This window comes from Bos mutus, chromosome 15 (genome assembly GCF_027580195.1).
Source record: "Bos mutus isolate GX-2022 chromosome 15, NWIPB_WYAK_1.1, whole genome shotgun sequence".
NCBI lineage: Eukaryota > Metazoa > Chordata > Mammalia > Artiodactyla > Bovidae > Bos > Bos mutus.
Window position 1 is genome coordinate 27,492,403 of NC_091631.1, and position 15,445 is coordinate 27,507,847.

At 54.6% G+C, this 15,445-nt stretch overlaps 1 protein-coding gene across 3 annotated transcripts in view; it reads left to right on the plus strand.

The window, feature by feature from the left end:
- The first annotated feature begins 638 nt into the window (after window positions 1-638).
- GDPD5 (glycerophosphodiester phosphodiesterase domain containing 5) overlaps window positions 639-15,445 on the plus strand; it is a 91,184-nt gene continuing 76,377 nt past the window's right edge. For all 3 annotated transcript variants that reach the window (XM_070383691.1, XM_070383692.1, XM_070383693.1), the window contains exon 1: window positions 639-1,464. The gene's annotated coding sequence lies outside the window, so the exon portion shown is untranslated. The remainder of the gene's footprint in view (window positions 1,465-15,445) is intronic.

Sequence of the window (15,445 nt, forward strand, 5' to 3'; positions counted from 1 at the left end):
CCACCCCCCCCCCCCCCCGCAGGTGGGCTCTGGGAAGGAGGAAAAATGTTAAAGAAAGACCCGCTCTTTATTTTCAAAATCTTATTTTTCATTGCTTCCAGAAACCTGAATATTTCAGGGTATCCAAGTTCATCTCACGCTGAGCCTTAGAAGCCAGAGAGGGAGAAGGATACTGTGAGGCTGTGTCCCACCAGTATTGAGGGCTTCACTATTCCTGAGGACTCCACTCGCCCCAGGATAACTACCCTAGTTTCCATCCTGTTCCTTTTCCCACCTCGACCCCTGTTCCTACCCCTTGACTGCCCACCCTCGGTCCCAGATAAACCAGCCCTCCCTACTCCTACTTCCATCCGGGTCCCCAGGTTACCCTCTCCCTCAGCTCAGCTCTTTAAAATCCCACAGTGCCCTCCCTTATCCAGTCTGCTGCTGCACCTCTCCGCTTCGGCCCCGCCCTCTCCTAGGTAGAGTCCACGTTCCGCTGAGTTCCGCTCTTTTCCCGCTCTCGGATTGGCTCCAGCTGCCCGACGGCGCGGGACCTGAGCCGGGTGGGGGTAGGAGCGGAATCTGGAGCTCGCCCCGCCCCTTGCTTGTAGCTCGGGTGGGCGGGGCCTCATACTGATCCCGCCCCTACTCGGGAGGGGCCGTGCTGGCCGGCGCTCGGGCACTGAGCGGCGGTACCCCGGCTCCGCTCGGCTCCGGCTCAGACTGCAGCTCCAGTGGGAGTGGGCGGCGGGGATGACAGCGGCAGTGGCAGCGGCTGCGGTGCGGGACTAAGCGAGCGGCGAGCGATCCGAGGAAAGAGGAGGAAGTATAACCGCGGCCCGGAGCTCTGGAGTCAGCTGCCGCGCCGTGGACCGCCCCATATTGCGGAGCCAGCCGAGTCCGGACCTAGAAAGACTTCCCCGCCGGCTCCGGCCGCCGCGGCTCCGCGCTCCTCGCCGGCGCCCTGCCCTGCCCCGCCTGCCCCAGCCCCGGGTTCCGGCGGGACGCTCCCTGCTCCGCGGTCCGGGACGTGTAGCCCGGACGCTCCGAACCCCCGACCCAGATCCAGTGCACCGGGACGGGACGCTCCTGGCCCACTATACGGTTCCAGGATTACGGGCTCGCTCACAGCCTTTCTGTAGTGTGTGTCGGAGCCCCCAGCCCTCCGGCCAGGGTTAAGGCGGGGTGCACCCCAGCCCCCTGATTGAGTGCAAAGGAGTCCGGACGCCTCCAGACTCTGATTCCCCGAAACTCGGACCTTCTGCCGCCTCTGACACGGTACTTCGGACTTGGGATCCGTGCGAAAGTCCAGGAAGCCCCGGCCTGGTCCAGAGCCCCGTGAGGGGTCCCAGGCGGGCTGGACAGTCAGACTGAGCCAGACTGTGCTGGTGCTGCGAGCCGAAGCTGCCACCTTCCTGCCGCCCAGACGAGGGGCTGAACGCTTGCCCCGAAGAGAACACAAGAGAGAGCCGAGAGCTGCAGGTGAGAGAGCCCCGGATGCCGAGCAAAGGCGGCCTCCAACCCCATCCTGGCAGCTCCGAGGCCACCTGCGGGTGTGCACGGGGCATTAGCTGCAGCTGGAACTGGCTAGGAGCGGGGCGCGGGAAAGGGAGGAGAAAAGGAGAGAAAACGGGCACTTATTGAGCGCCCATTGTGTGCGGGTCCGCGCCCCACCCTTGCGCAAAGGATCCCTCAAATGGCTCACTCCCACTGCGTGTGATGAAAGGTGTTGTGTGCTGTTAAGAGCGCTCACAGATGGGGAAACTGAGGTTCATCAGGGTTGATTGACCCTGCTCTTTTTTACTCTGGTGCTGAGACTGGGGAGGAGTGTTAGGCTGGAAAGGGAGAGGAGCAGAGAATGGAGAGGAAAAGAAAGGAAGTGCATAGCTGCCAGGCAGGAGGTGGGGGGGAGGGGTCAAGGTGGGGCCACTGGGCCCTCGGAGAGCTGATCCTGAGGCTGGGAGGTGGTCTTTCCCTCCCACCCCGTTGTCATGTCACCTCCCGGGAAAGGTGACCCAGAGTTGAGAGCAGAAATGGGAAGCTTACCAGTTTCACAGCTTCCCTCCCTGACATCTGCCCCGTCCCCTGTGTGCCAGGATCCAGCGTCTCTAAGAGGCTAGGAGGTCCTGAGATGCTGCTTATCTGCTAGGAGAACACACCATAGAGGTCCCCAAGTCAAAGCCTGTCAGAGCTGAAGGAGATGAGGCCCTCAGTACTCACCCGGCACACATGCTGAACATTGGAAAGGGGGACACTGAGGCCTGGGGACAAGGGGGTACCAATTATTGAGGTCCTAAAGCAAGTGACAGGTTGAGCCAGAAGTACACTTGAGAAGAACCTTCCCAGACATCCTTCAAGGTATCCACTCTGCTTCCCTGGTTAGCGTCTTCTCAATGGGTGGCTGGGGTTTTCCCACCCCAGATGTTAGGTCTCAGTGACCACATGTGAGGCTGTTGTGAGAATCCATGTGGTTGGTGCTGGGGCCTGAGACAGATCAGCAGCCCCACAGCCTCTGGCCCAGACCTCAAGTCTGACCGCAGCCTCTCCGGGGCAGGGGAATCTGCAAGACACCTCTGGTCTGGGAGGGCAGGGGTTTGCACAGGTTCCCAGGGTTGGGGCTGCCGGGGCGAAGGGCACAGTCCCAGGGGCCGGATTCCCAGGCAGGGGTCCTGTTGCCTCCTGGGGTTGTGCACGGAGAGGGATGTTATGAAAGAGTGCTTGGCATGGACTCCGTGGGCTCTTGTTCTTGGTGGGAAGGGAACGTGGCCTCAATAGGAGCCCTGGTGGCCTTGGCTGGGACTAGTTAACCCCTGCTGTGCCCAGCTTCCTGGAGTCAAGGGGAAACCACTTTGGAAAGCCCCTAGGAGGTAGGGGAGGGTGGAGAGGTCAGCTGAAGACTGGAAGCTCTCAGTCTCTGGGGGTGAGTGTTTGGGGGACCTGGAAGAGAAAGTAACTGAGGGGCTTGGGATTCCCAGCCCCCACCTTCCCTGGGGGTTCAAATGCTCATAATAATCCCGCATCTAAACAGAGCTCCTCTTTGATGAGATAATCTCGCACCTGTGATCTCATTTCATGGTGGAGTAGAAAGGATCGGGAACACAGTGAGGCAGGAGACACTGGGGCGCCCCCCAGGGGTCTCTTGGATGCATCCGTGGCTCCACGCCTCACCTGTAAAATGGAGTCAAGGCAGGTGATAGGTTACCTGCTCAGAGAATAGGGCCGTCTCGTCCAGCCCACTGTCGAGTGCTAAAGAGTGGTGTTTGCCAAGACAGGGCTTGTTGCTAATGGCTACCTTGTGTGGGAAACTGAGGCTCAGAGAGGTGAAACCATCTGCGCAGAGCCTTTGAGTTTGCTTCAGGAACTGAGTGCTGACTGTGTACCAGATGCCCTGGAAGGTGTCCGGATGGAGAAGGGATTGTGGGGACTAGCACTCAATGGGGCGGGCTGAGCGCACGGGCAAACAGCAGTGAGTCACACCAGGCAGCAGAAATCTGCTCTGATTCCTCCCACTGGCCATGTGGTGTTGGGCAAGTCACTTCACTCCTCTGAGCCCCAGCTGCTTCTCTGTGAATTAGAACTCCTCTTTTACAAGGTTGTTGTGAGGTTTAAATATACAGCACGTGGCCAGATAGCTATTTCCTTCCCTGTAAGAAAAGGAAGCTTGAATTTTTGACCAGGAAAGCCAGAGAAATTCTCAGACTTGCCTTGGGTAGGAATGGAGGCTACTGTTGCAGGTTCACAGACCTGGATTTGCTCAGCTGTAAGGGTCAGGCTCCCCTGGGCCACCGCCCTCATCCTATAACCCTTTTGAATCTGCTTCGGGGCCCTGGCAAGGAGGCTTTGGGTTCTGACCCTTCACCTCAGGGCTGCTGGCCCCCTTCAGGGTTGGGGGGAGTGGGTGTTCGTTCCCTCTGGCCCATTGTCTGGCCTCCCTAGCCACAAAGGTGCAGTAAATAATTTATGGCTCCCCTTGCTGGGAGGCAGCTTGGAGGAATTGATTGCTCTGTGGTCAGCTGGGTTTCTGAACCCCACCAGAGAAGGCAGGTTGTTCCTGTCAGTGCTAGATCAAGTCTTAGATATGGCAGAAAGGGGCGACAGGAAGAAAGTGACCTGTTATCAACCCCAGCTGTCTTAAAGGGGGCAAGGTGGGCCTGCAGGAAACAATGGAAACCAAGCTAGATGAACAAGGATCAAACTGTTGGGCTCCTGATTCCAAATGGGTCAGGAGGGGTGGCTGGGAGAGGCTCTTGGGGACCAGAGTATCCCGGAAGGCTTTGTCAAGTAGAAAGATGTCTAGACAGGGGCTAGAGGCAACTTGCTGTAGAGAGTAGCGGTCCTGACATCAGCTCAAGGTTGAATTCTGGCCGTGCCACTTACTTATTGTGTGACTGTGAGCAAGGCACCTGCCCGGCCAGGCCTCTGCTCCCTCCTCTGTAAAATGAGGTTAGCTACAGGTAACTGTGAGGTCATATACATAAAGATGGCCTGATAGGCATTTAATGAAAGAGTGCCTCACTGTGAACGTGAGCCGCAAGGTGGTCTAATGGCGGGAAAGATGAGCCGGTGTAATAAGCAGGGAGGTGGGGAGAACTTAGAGTGGTGATGAATCTGTGGGGTCAGAGAAGGGTGTGAATAAGAGGGGTGGGTGGCCAGATGGTGGAGGGCCTTGAATGCCAGACAGAATTCACACTGCAGAAAGCATCACAGGGCCCCATTGAGAACCCTCTGTGATGCCTTCTTACCAGTAAGATGGAGACTAGACCTCTTTGTGCGTTCAAGGTCTTGTCCACCAAAGCCACTGCATGGACCCCTGGTCATTGCTCACTACTGTTTCCTAAACACATCACGTGTGGCCCCTTTGTTTATGGGGTTCCTCCCATCATCCATGGGCTTCCCTGATAGCTCAAATGGTAAAGAATCTGCCTGCAGTGCAGGAGACCCAGGCTTTGATCCCTGAGTCGGGAAGATCCCCTGGAGAAGGGAATGGCAACCCACTCCAGTATTCCTGCCCAGAGAAGTCCATGGCCAGACCATGGGGTCGCAGAGAGTCAGACACTGAGTGACTAACACTTTCACTTTTCTTTCCCATTGTCCATACCATCCTCCTCTCTGCCCACTTCCCCATCGGTCAAGGCCCAATTCAGAACATAAATCCCCACCATCCCTCCACCCCCCACTGAGAAACATTCCTGGATTACCCAAGCCTCTGGTCACTCTGCCTCTAAATCTTTCACACTTCATAGTAATAGTATAAACAATTCCTACTTTACAGTTGGTAATATGTATCCACACTCATTTACTTCTACTGTGATGGTGATATGAGCAATTGCTAATGCTCTTGAGTACTTGTTCTGGGCTAGACACGGTGCTGTTTTACAGACCCTCTCATTCACAACGCTGGGAGGAAGCTACTGTTATGCCCCAGAAACTAGGGCTCAGAAAGGCTCCTTGTCTTGCCCAAGGTCACACAGCTAGATGGTGGGAGAAGTCAGGAGTGTGCTGTTATCTGCAACTGAACAGACAGCACAGCAGCTCTTAGATGTCCTGCCTCTTCAACTCCACCCAAGTACCTCGAGAGCAAACTGCACATGTAAAAAGCCTGGAAAGGGTCCTTCCTCCCAGGGCTAGGGAAGGGCAGTGCTGGGCTGAGCAGGGGGCCCTGGACCCTGCACTGGCTGGCTGTATGACTTGGGGTGAATCAGACGCATCTGTGGTCCTGTTTCCCCGGGTCTGTGGGGAGGGGAGTGGGGTATCCGAGCTTCCAGAGCTCCAGCCTTCTGCAGTGTCCTTTGTGACCCTGGAAGGTAGGGGAGGAGACCACAGCATCAGAGCCAGAGGATGTGGTACGATGGGCGGCTGTGATTTTTGGCCCAGGCGCTGTCTGGACCAGCAGGCTCTGTAGTTAGCCGCTGCCTCCTCCCCCTGAAGGAGGGAGGCGGCCTGGGCTGCTGGAGCATGGTCATTAACTGGGCCGAGACGACCCTGTGATTGGGAGCCGGCTGGGCCAGGCCAGGTTGGCAGGGCTGGAAGCAGGCGGGCCTGGTCACAGTGGGGTCACTGGCGGGGCAGCTGGCTGAGCAGCTGCCTCTCCTCCCTTTGCAGCCTCCAGGGCGGGACCCACGGGGCACCAGAACTTTGTCAGCCAAGGCTTGCCCTTCTTCCTGTGGTGGTCGTGGGAGTGGAGCAATCAGGAAGGGAGCCAGGCCTGAAGATGTCTCCTTCTAGAAGCTTCCAGGACTCCTCCTCTACAGATCCACAGCCCTTACTTGCCTTCTGTGGTCTGTGGATTGGGTTTATGTAGGTCTGCTTCCCTTGCTAGCCAGTCAGAAGCAGATTCTCTGCCACCCAATTCTCCCCCTGCTCCCAGAGTGCCTGGCACAGAGTGGGTGCCTCTACCCCGTCCCAGGAGAGCCAGTGCAAGCTGCCCCTTAGGCAGGTTACTCAATCCTTGTACCTGTTTCCTTCTCTATAAAATGTCACCAGTAATCACAGTGTTGCAGGGGTTAAATGAGACGATGGGAGGCAGGTGCCAGGCCTGACACACAGACTCTGGCAGTGTGAGTCCCCTTGCCCGTCCCCCCAGTTGCTTCGTGATCAAGTGACTCGGTAAGAAGCTGATGGAAGAGCCCAGCCACTGAGGCTGGGAGGGAGGGTGTGCCAAGCAGCAGGGAAGGCTTCTTCCAGGAGGATGCTTTGCCACCTGGGGAGGACTCTGGAAGATCGGATTTGGAGAACTGCCACTCCCACCACCCTCCCAGTAGGTAGGCCAAGTTCTAGGCAGAGGTCAGGACCAAGAGGGATGTCCAGGGACCTGGTCCTTCCCAGACCTTCACAGCAGGAATGACCCAGTTGGGAGGAGCCGTCTGGAGTCCAGGTAGCAGATGCTGAGCAGAATGAATCCTTCCTTTAAGGGAAGCAGTGTTCATTTTGTCTCCCTCTCCCCTGCACACACACATGATTACATGTTACAAAACATAACATGACTGGAGATTTTGGTCCGTGAGGGGAACAGACATTCAACAAGTAAACACAGATACAAAACCTCCAAATTGTGAAGACTGAGCTCCCAAGGCAGGGGCCGATCCCATGGACATCTGTGGATGGTTAGAGGGCAATGCTCAAATCACAGCCCAAGTGCACACTTTCTGGCCATGTGACTTGGGCAAGTGATTTAACCTCTCTGGGTCTCTGTTTCTCCATCTGTAAAATGGGCACAGTTATAGTTGTGGTGAGGATTAAATGCATTATTCATGTAAAACACTCAGAAAAATGCCTGGCACATAATAAGCACTCAGTGCATATGTGCTGTTGTTGCCTGTATCTTGAGCATCTACCGGAGTCTGAAAGAATAGGTGCTCAGCATGGACATAGGGAATGAGTCCCAGGCACAGGGCAGCTGCCCTGGATAATGAATGAATATGCGGCCTCCTCGGGAGGGGAGCACACAGAAGCGGTGACAACACACAGTGTGGCGGAGGCCAGGGGCTGGGTTTGCTCAGTGCAGGGCAGAGATGGAGTCCGGAAGGGCTTCCTGGAGGCGGTGCTCCTGGAACTGCATTGAAAAGTATCAATTAACACGCATACACACACACTCACCTTGGTATCGCTGTGCGGGCAACAGTAGGCACAGGCTCAGAGAGGAGAGGTTCCTGTCCAGGAGGAGTCCCTGCCTGGGCAGACCCTGGGTCTGCTGGACTCCACAGGCCTCCATCTTCCCCCTGCCCCACGCTGTCTCACCGGATCTGTGACATCCTGCTGGGGGGCACCAAGGAGGCAGGTGGGAGAAAGTGTGGGTCGAGGTCTGAGAGCCTCAGCTCTTCCCAGGCCTGGGACCAAATCTCCAACAGAAAAGAATAAACAGGCCTTGCTTGGAGATCTTTTATCTTCTTGCTCCCAAAGCACACCCTCCGGCAGAGGTGGTCTTCCAGCGTTAATCCTACAGCTGTTTAGCTTTTGAATGAGTGAACTCTATGTAAAAGAAAAAAAGGCCTTGAAGAATTTGCCTCACCCTCCCACCCAGGAGGCTCAAAGAGAAACTTTTCTTCCACTGACAAAGGAGCCAGGACCCCCCAAGTATCTTTTAAAAAGTTCACCCCAGAGGCACCCTAAAATCAGGGTCCCCTCACACTGCCTGAACTCACAGCTGATGGTGGGCCCTAAGGACACGACCTTGGCCCTTATATTTTGCCTGGTTTTTGCCTCTCTTGTAAAATGAGGTCAGGGTAACAAAGCCCTTCTTTCCTTTATAAGGTGTGGGGTAGAAGAAGTTATAGTGAGCATCTGGGCCCATGGCTCTCAAATTTGCTGCACACACTAGAATCACTGCAGAAACTTTTAAAAGTCCTGCCTGGTCCCCACTCCTGGGGCAAGACCTACACAACAATAGTTTTTAAAGCTCCCCAGGTGACGTCAAAGCACAACCAAGACTGAGAACCACTTGGCTACCCTCTGCAGCATGCCTCCTACCGCATCCCCGGGTGATAGCCGTACATCCCTGAGACAAGGAGCTCGTTGCTTCCAGGGTATTGCCCTCCCTGGAGAAACAGGGACTGGAAAGACTTTGCAATCTGATAAACCTAGATTCCAACACCCCTCTGATCCCTGCTTGAGTATCTTCTCTGAGCCTCAGTGTCCTCATCTGAAAACAGAAATAACATCTCTCTCTGAAAGGACCATAGAGACCAAATGAGGCCATGTGCAGGAAGCACCAGTGTGGCACTGGCCATGCCAGCAGTGTGCCATAGAAGGTCACAGACAGTGGCAGAGCCTGCTGGACTCAGACCCTGGGCTCCCCCTGCATTGCTCTTTCTACTGGCCCAGCCACCTGAAGCTGGGTCTTGGAGACGGAGGCTGGCGTGGGGAGAGATCAGCAGCCAGTCTTGGGGCCCTTCCCATCCCCCTTCTCTCTAAGAGATAAGACAAGGCAGCAAGCATTTTGTCTTGCTTGGTTTTGTTTTAATGGCCCAAGAGTCAAGCTCTCCTTAACAATGAAGCCTTGTCTGAATCTGCTTGTTTTTCCAACCCGGACACCCAGTTGCACCGCCTGCTTGGGGCCCCGTCCCACCTGGAAGAACTAAAGAATGCCAGAGGTTTTTTTTTTTTTTTTTCATCTCGGGGAGGGTACTGGGGAGACATTGGAGGCCTCTGTGTGGCCCTCACCAATAATTGACCCCATTTAAGTCAGCTGCCTCTGTTGAAAGCCAATCCAAGAAAATTATTTCAGGGTAGTTACCAGGATGGGTTTCAGAAGCAGAGAAAGTCGCATTTGAGCCCTGGCTTTGTCACTTACTGGAAATACAACCCTGGGAGAGTCATTTCAGCTTTGCTTTTTGAGCACCGGTATTCTCTTCTGTAAAATGCACAAATAGGATGTGCAACGTCCTTGGGGAGGTTCTGAGAAGTGAATGAAGTGCTTGGTGTATAGTTCACAGTGCCTAGCGTGTCATGAGTGCTCACACTGGCCGTGGCGGACCTCAGTGAACTCTGCCTCCTGCCTTCATGGCCCAGTCCTGCTCCCTGCTCCCAACCTGCTCTGAGTGCTGGCCCAGGCTGAGAGAGCGGAGGTCTGCACACTTAGTAACATGCCCCCTGCAAACCCCTATTATGTAATCATTTGTTCCATGCACATTTAGAGGGGACTCTGAGGGGGAAAGAAAGACTGCAAAAAGGGGTCACTGGCAACAGTACCTGGTCACCTCTGCTCTGGCTCAACAAGGGAGGGTGTATGAGCCCAGAGTGAGCTGCTCAGACAACGGGGTGTGGCAAACCAGCAAAGGGAGCACAGCTGCAGGGGGCCGGTTCCTGCCCAGGGCTGCAGGTACCCCAGGAGGAAGTGGTCAGCTATCAGGACAGAGGCTCTGGCCCGCAGGAGAGGGACCCAGGTAACCCAGGAGCCCCAGTGGTGGAATAAAACTTCCACTCCCTTCTTTCCTCCAGTCTCCCATTGGGGTTTCCCACTGGGTGAACCTCCCAGAAACCAACAGCAGATAACTCAACACCTCAGCCTCCAGGGGCCCCGATGCAAAGTGGGCTGGGCCCAGAGAGGCAAACAACAAACACAAGGCTTTCAGGTAAAACCTATGAGGTGCGCTGGACTCACCCTCCACGGGATGCAGTTTAGGGCTCATCTTTGATACTTGAGTTTATCCCTCTCAAAGGGGATCTCAGCCCCCACCCCAGAGCATCCCATCTTCCACAGTCTTCTCCGAGAGGAGTGCTGGGGGCACCCATCTTTCTATTTCTGCCTCACCAGAGGGGCCTGAGCACCCCTTTGAGACTGGTGCCCAGGCCCCTGGCCGCCATCCCCACCACTTGGCCCAGCTCCACTGGTCCTCAGAGGACCTAGCTGTGAGTTTCCAGCGTGTGTCTCTGTCCCTTTTGGTCAGGAAGCATGGAATAGTGGTTAGAATACAGGCTCTAAAACCAGACTTTCTCCTGAAATCCTGACTCTGCCGTAATATGGCTGGGGGACTAACCACTGTGTCCCTTAACCTCCCTGTGCCTGGGTTTCCTTGTCTTTGAACTAGGAATAGCAGAGAGTACCTCACAGGGTTGTTGTGAGGATTGATGAGTCAATGAATGGAAAGTGCCTGGGACGGTGCCTGGTGAACAGGAAGTGCCCAGGAAATAACGGTCTTTACCATTATCACAAATAAGACAGTGGGAGCCCAGAACTCACGATGTGGCCGGACCTTTAATATGAGAGGACGGGGACCGTCACCGCCCTCAGTCTAGACTCTGCCCCGGTGACGAGGGCTGTGACCGTTCCCCACAGCCTGACCCCGCTGTGGACACTTACCTGTCAGTTACCTCCCCCCGCCCCACGTCCTCCCGGGCAAATCACGTCCTGTGAGAAGTAGCCTCTCGTTCTATTAAGGTTCAGTGTCCGAGAGCAGTCGCCAGTCCCCCGCAGATACCGAGGGATGACCATAATCAAATAACTGATTTAATGTGATAAATGTCCAGGGTGTTTTGAAAATCAAAATGGATATTTGTTTTTTTTCTGCTTGAGAATAAATGGCTTATTTGTCAGAAAAAAAAGAAAAAAGCAGTTGGATGAGATGTCCCCAAGTTCTACCACCAAGTCTGCATGAAGAGCTGGGAGGAAGAAGACTTGGGTGTCGCCACCCTGAAGAAGCCCCAAGGCTGGGGTGGCAGGGAATGGTTAGGGTGTGGTTCAAGTCTCTTCCTCACAGGGCAGGGCAGGCAGCTCTGAGCAGGATGCAAGCAAAAACACAGGAGCTCGGAAGAGAATGAGAGAAGCCGGGGGGCTTCATGGAGAAGGGGGCATTTGAAATGAATCTTAAAAGATAGGCTAGGAACTCTACTGGTCTGAATTGGGTGGGAAGGGTGTTCTAGGAAGAGGAAGCATAAGGCTCGGAAGCGTGGCCCTAGGGGCTGCAGCAAGCAGAGCTCGAGGAAGACGCTCCAGGCTAGAATGATGCTCCAGGGTGGAATGATGCTCTGGTGACACACATGGCCTCTGGAATCAGACAGACATGGGTTTGAATCCCTGCTCAGTTTCTCATTGAATTATTTCTTATTCTTTGACTGTGGGCAAGTGGCCTGGCTGCTCTGGCCCTCTGCTTCCCCAGCAGTGGAACAGGGCTAAGCCCTTCCAGGGCCCGGTAGTGACGTGGAGATTGCTGAGCGTGGCTGGAGGAGCCAGGCCTCCCCTTCACTTGTTGCTGCAGAGGAGGCGGGGACCTCGGGGCTCACCCTGGCCCATGCCTCTTCCCCCTAGGTCAGGCTGCAGGTAGCTTCCAGGGTGGTCTTACCAGGGACAGCCTTATCTCAGGAGTCAGGCAAAGGCTACGGGGAGGCTGGCGTCAGATGAGCTCAGGGGCATAGTCAGACAGAAGATGTATCGGGCCATATTGCGTGGAAAGTGTCTGGAGGCCTTTGGGGCGTGGCGTTGTGGGGACAGCAGGGCAGTCCTAGAATGCAGAGCCCTCTCCTTAATAGCTGGCCACCACTGAGCACTCCCTCTTCTCCCGGATGGAAATCTCCGACAGACTGAGGAGGAGCAGCGAGATGCCAAGGGTGGGTGTGGTCGTGCCTTGATCTCAACCGGCTGCCGTGTCAGTCCTGGCTTTGCAGCCCAGCTCTGCCTCTTTAGAGCTTTGAAGACACTGGGTAAGTTACTTACACTTTCTGAGCCTCAGTTACCCACCTAGAAAGTAAGGGTAAACAGAAGAAAAGGGTAGCCACACTTACTTTCCAGGTCTGTTTTGAAGCTAAAATGAATTAATGGATGAGATGCGTGCATGCGTGTTAAGTCACTTCAGTTCTGTCCACCTCTTTGCGATCCCCTGGACTGTAGCCTGCCAGGCCCCTCTGTCCCTGGGCTTCTCCAGGCAAGAATACTGGAGTGAGTTGCCATGCCCTCCTACAGGGGATCTTCCTGACCCAGGGATCGAATCCACGTCTCTCATGTCTCCTGTATTGGTGGGCGGGTTCTTTACCACTACCGGCACCTGGGAAGCCCTGATGGATAAGACAGCATCTTGTATTTTAAAAAAATATTTATTTATTTGGCTGCTTGGGATCTTCCTTGCATCGTGCGGATCTTTCATTGTGACGAATGGACTCTCTAGATGTGGCACTTGGGCTTAGTTGCTCCAAGTCGTGTGGATCCTAGTTCCCTGGCTGGGCATCCAACCTGCGTCCCCTGCATTGCAAGGCAGACTCTAACCACGGGGCCACCAGGGAAGTCCAAGCATCTTGTATTTTAGAAGAGAGTCCACAACCACTTTTATCCTGTTTCCTTTCTACCTGCACTGTCCGTTTCTAATGCTGCCTCAGGAAGTTCTTTCTTGTGTCTAACTTAAGTCCACCATGCTGCAATTGGAACCTCCTTCCTTTTGTTGAGGCCTGTGCAGAAGCAGGCTAAGCCCATTCTGTACAGAAATGTGCCCATCAGTACCTTCAGTGAGTGAGGCAGGGAACAGCAGAGCAACTGGGTGCTGGTTTTCAACCTCTGTCTTGGGAGCCCAGTTGTCAATGGCCAGCGCCTTCTGACCAGCATGATGTGGGGGTGGGTGCCTCATCTTGACTGTTTTCACTGTTCTTCCTCTCTGGGTTTTATCCATGCTCCAAAACGGGGACCCAGGGGTAGTGGAGAGTGCTCTGGGCTAGGTCTCAAAGGCCTGGGTCCCAGCACCCACTAGACTCCTGACTTTCTGTGTGGCCTGAAGCCAGTTAGCAGCCTCTCTGGGGCACAGTAGGTCTATGAGGATGTCTGTGCCCAGGGTCCCAGATGTCTCCAGTAAAGATGGGTACAGTTCAGCTGAAGCCCCCCTTTCTGTTTCTCATTTACCTGGGCTCCCACCACCCTGGGAAGTCAGTAAATTAGGGTCCTGCTGATGGCAGTGGTGGTAGGAGCTGAGCTCACCTCTCAGGCCGGGGCTTCCGAGAGCAGGAGGGGCACGTTTAAGATTAGACAGGGAGTGGGAATGGGGGGATTCCTTGTGGGTAGGGCAGCACCTGCCTCCTCAAACAGGGATTTTGAGAGCCTGGATTTCCTCCTACCCACCTAAACTCATCCCACAAAAGGTCAATTATATTTGTCGAGTCCCTCCTCCGAGCAGATCCTTTCCCACGTGAGGTCTGTCTACTTTAATCTCTCTTTTGTGGGTGGGGTAACTCAAGGCTCAGAGAGATGAGGTGACTGGCTTGTCAGTGGGACCAAGGAGCCACGGGGCTCTTGATTCTGCCCAGCCCCTACCCCCATTCACACCAGGCCTGGCATCTAGGTCCTCAGCAGAGGAGGACCACAGGGGTTGTCGTGCGTGAGTCCGTTTCCAGTCTGGGAGGGCACTGCATGGGCTGTGGGAGGTTGCCCAGGGCTCCTGGGACTGCCCTTTCCCTGGGAAGAAGTTGGTCAAGGAGGTAGAGGGATCGGGAACCCAGGAGTTCTGGGTTGCAGCTAGTTCTCAGTGCTCCTGTGAACTTCAGTGTTTGTTTTCCTGGAGGATCAAGACTGATTTCTCTTTGGTTTTGATCACAGGATAGTTTACCTTTTACAAAGCAGTTTGCTATTCATGATGTCACCGAACCTTAGCGGCCATCTGTGAGAGGCAGCGTGGGACTTGCTTGGGAGGGCCAGAGAGGGGGAGCTCTGGAGTCAGGCAAACCTGGGTTTTAATTCTGCTGCTGCTGCTGCTAAGTCACTTCAGTCGTGTCCGACTGTGTGACCCCATAGACGGCAGCCCACCAGGCTCCCCCGTCCCTGGGATTCTCCAGGCAAGAACACTGGAGTGGGTTGTCATTGCCTTCTCCAGGTTTTAATTCTGGCTCCCACCAACTCTCTGCCCTCAGGCATGTGAGTAACCAGCTGAGCCTCAATTTGCTCATCTGTAAAAGGGACAATCGTTCCCCACCACAAATAGCAGCAGCTGTCCTGCTGGCTGTGTGCATTAGATAAGGTCTGTAACCACTGGTCCAGTTCCTGGTGCAGAGTAGTACTTTAAGTGATTTTTTTTTTAATCTGCCCCACTTTTTGGATGGGAATGTGGAGGCTCAAAGAAGGAAGGTCACTTGCCTGAGGTCACATGGTGACTTAGCTTGGTCCTCCAGAATTCCTGTCTGTAGCTTTTTTCTCCAACACCTCCTTCACTATCCTCAAGTGACCCAACACTTCATTAGTCTATCCAGGTCTTCAGTGTGTTACACTGTCCGATGAGGCCTGGTATCCCTTCCCCCTAGCGCCTAACAGCACTTACCTGGCACACAATAGGCACTTTCAAAATGTTTGTTGGGACTTCCCTGGCAGTCCAGTGGTTAAAACTCCGTGCTTCCAGTGCTGGAGGGATGGGTTCCATCCCCAGGGAGCTAATATCCCCGTGCAGCTGAAGAAAAAAAGAAAAAAAACAAAGTTTGTTCTGTGCATGAATATGTTGATAAGTTGGTATAAAAATGTAAAGTGTTAGTTGCTCAGTCGTGTCCGACTCTTTGCAATCCCATGGACTGTAGCCCGCCAAGCTCCTCTGTCCATGAAATTTTCCAGGCAAAGATACTAGAGTGGGTTGCCATTCCCTTCTCCAGGGGATCCTCCTGACCCAGGGATCAAACCCAGGTCTTCTGCATTGCAGGCAGATTCTTTACCATCCGAGCCTATTTTTTCAGGCAGCTAAGGCTTGTGTCCCTGAGGCTTCCTCCTACTTCCTGTTCCCTTTAAAAACAGCCGTCTAATAGTTTGGGTTGGAAACCTTTTCGAAAAGGAGTGATGGCTTCCTTTCCCTGCACGAGGCCCACGTGGTTAACTTCCTGGGACGGTGAACACTGACTGCTTTGCTCGGAGAGCCGAGACCGGCTGAGACCCCACAGGTTTCCTGCACCCCGTGACCCAGGACTGCTCTCTTGTTCAACAACAGTTTCTGCCTTTGTGGGTTCCTGACTCTTCTCTCCCTGCCCACACATCTGCCAGGTCCAGCACCTCTTTTTCCTCCCCTCTTGCCCCTGT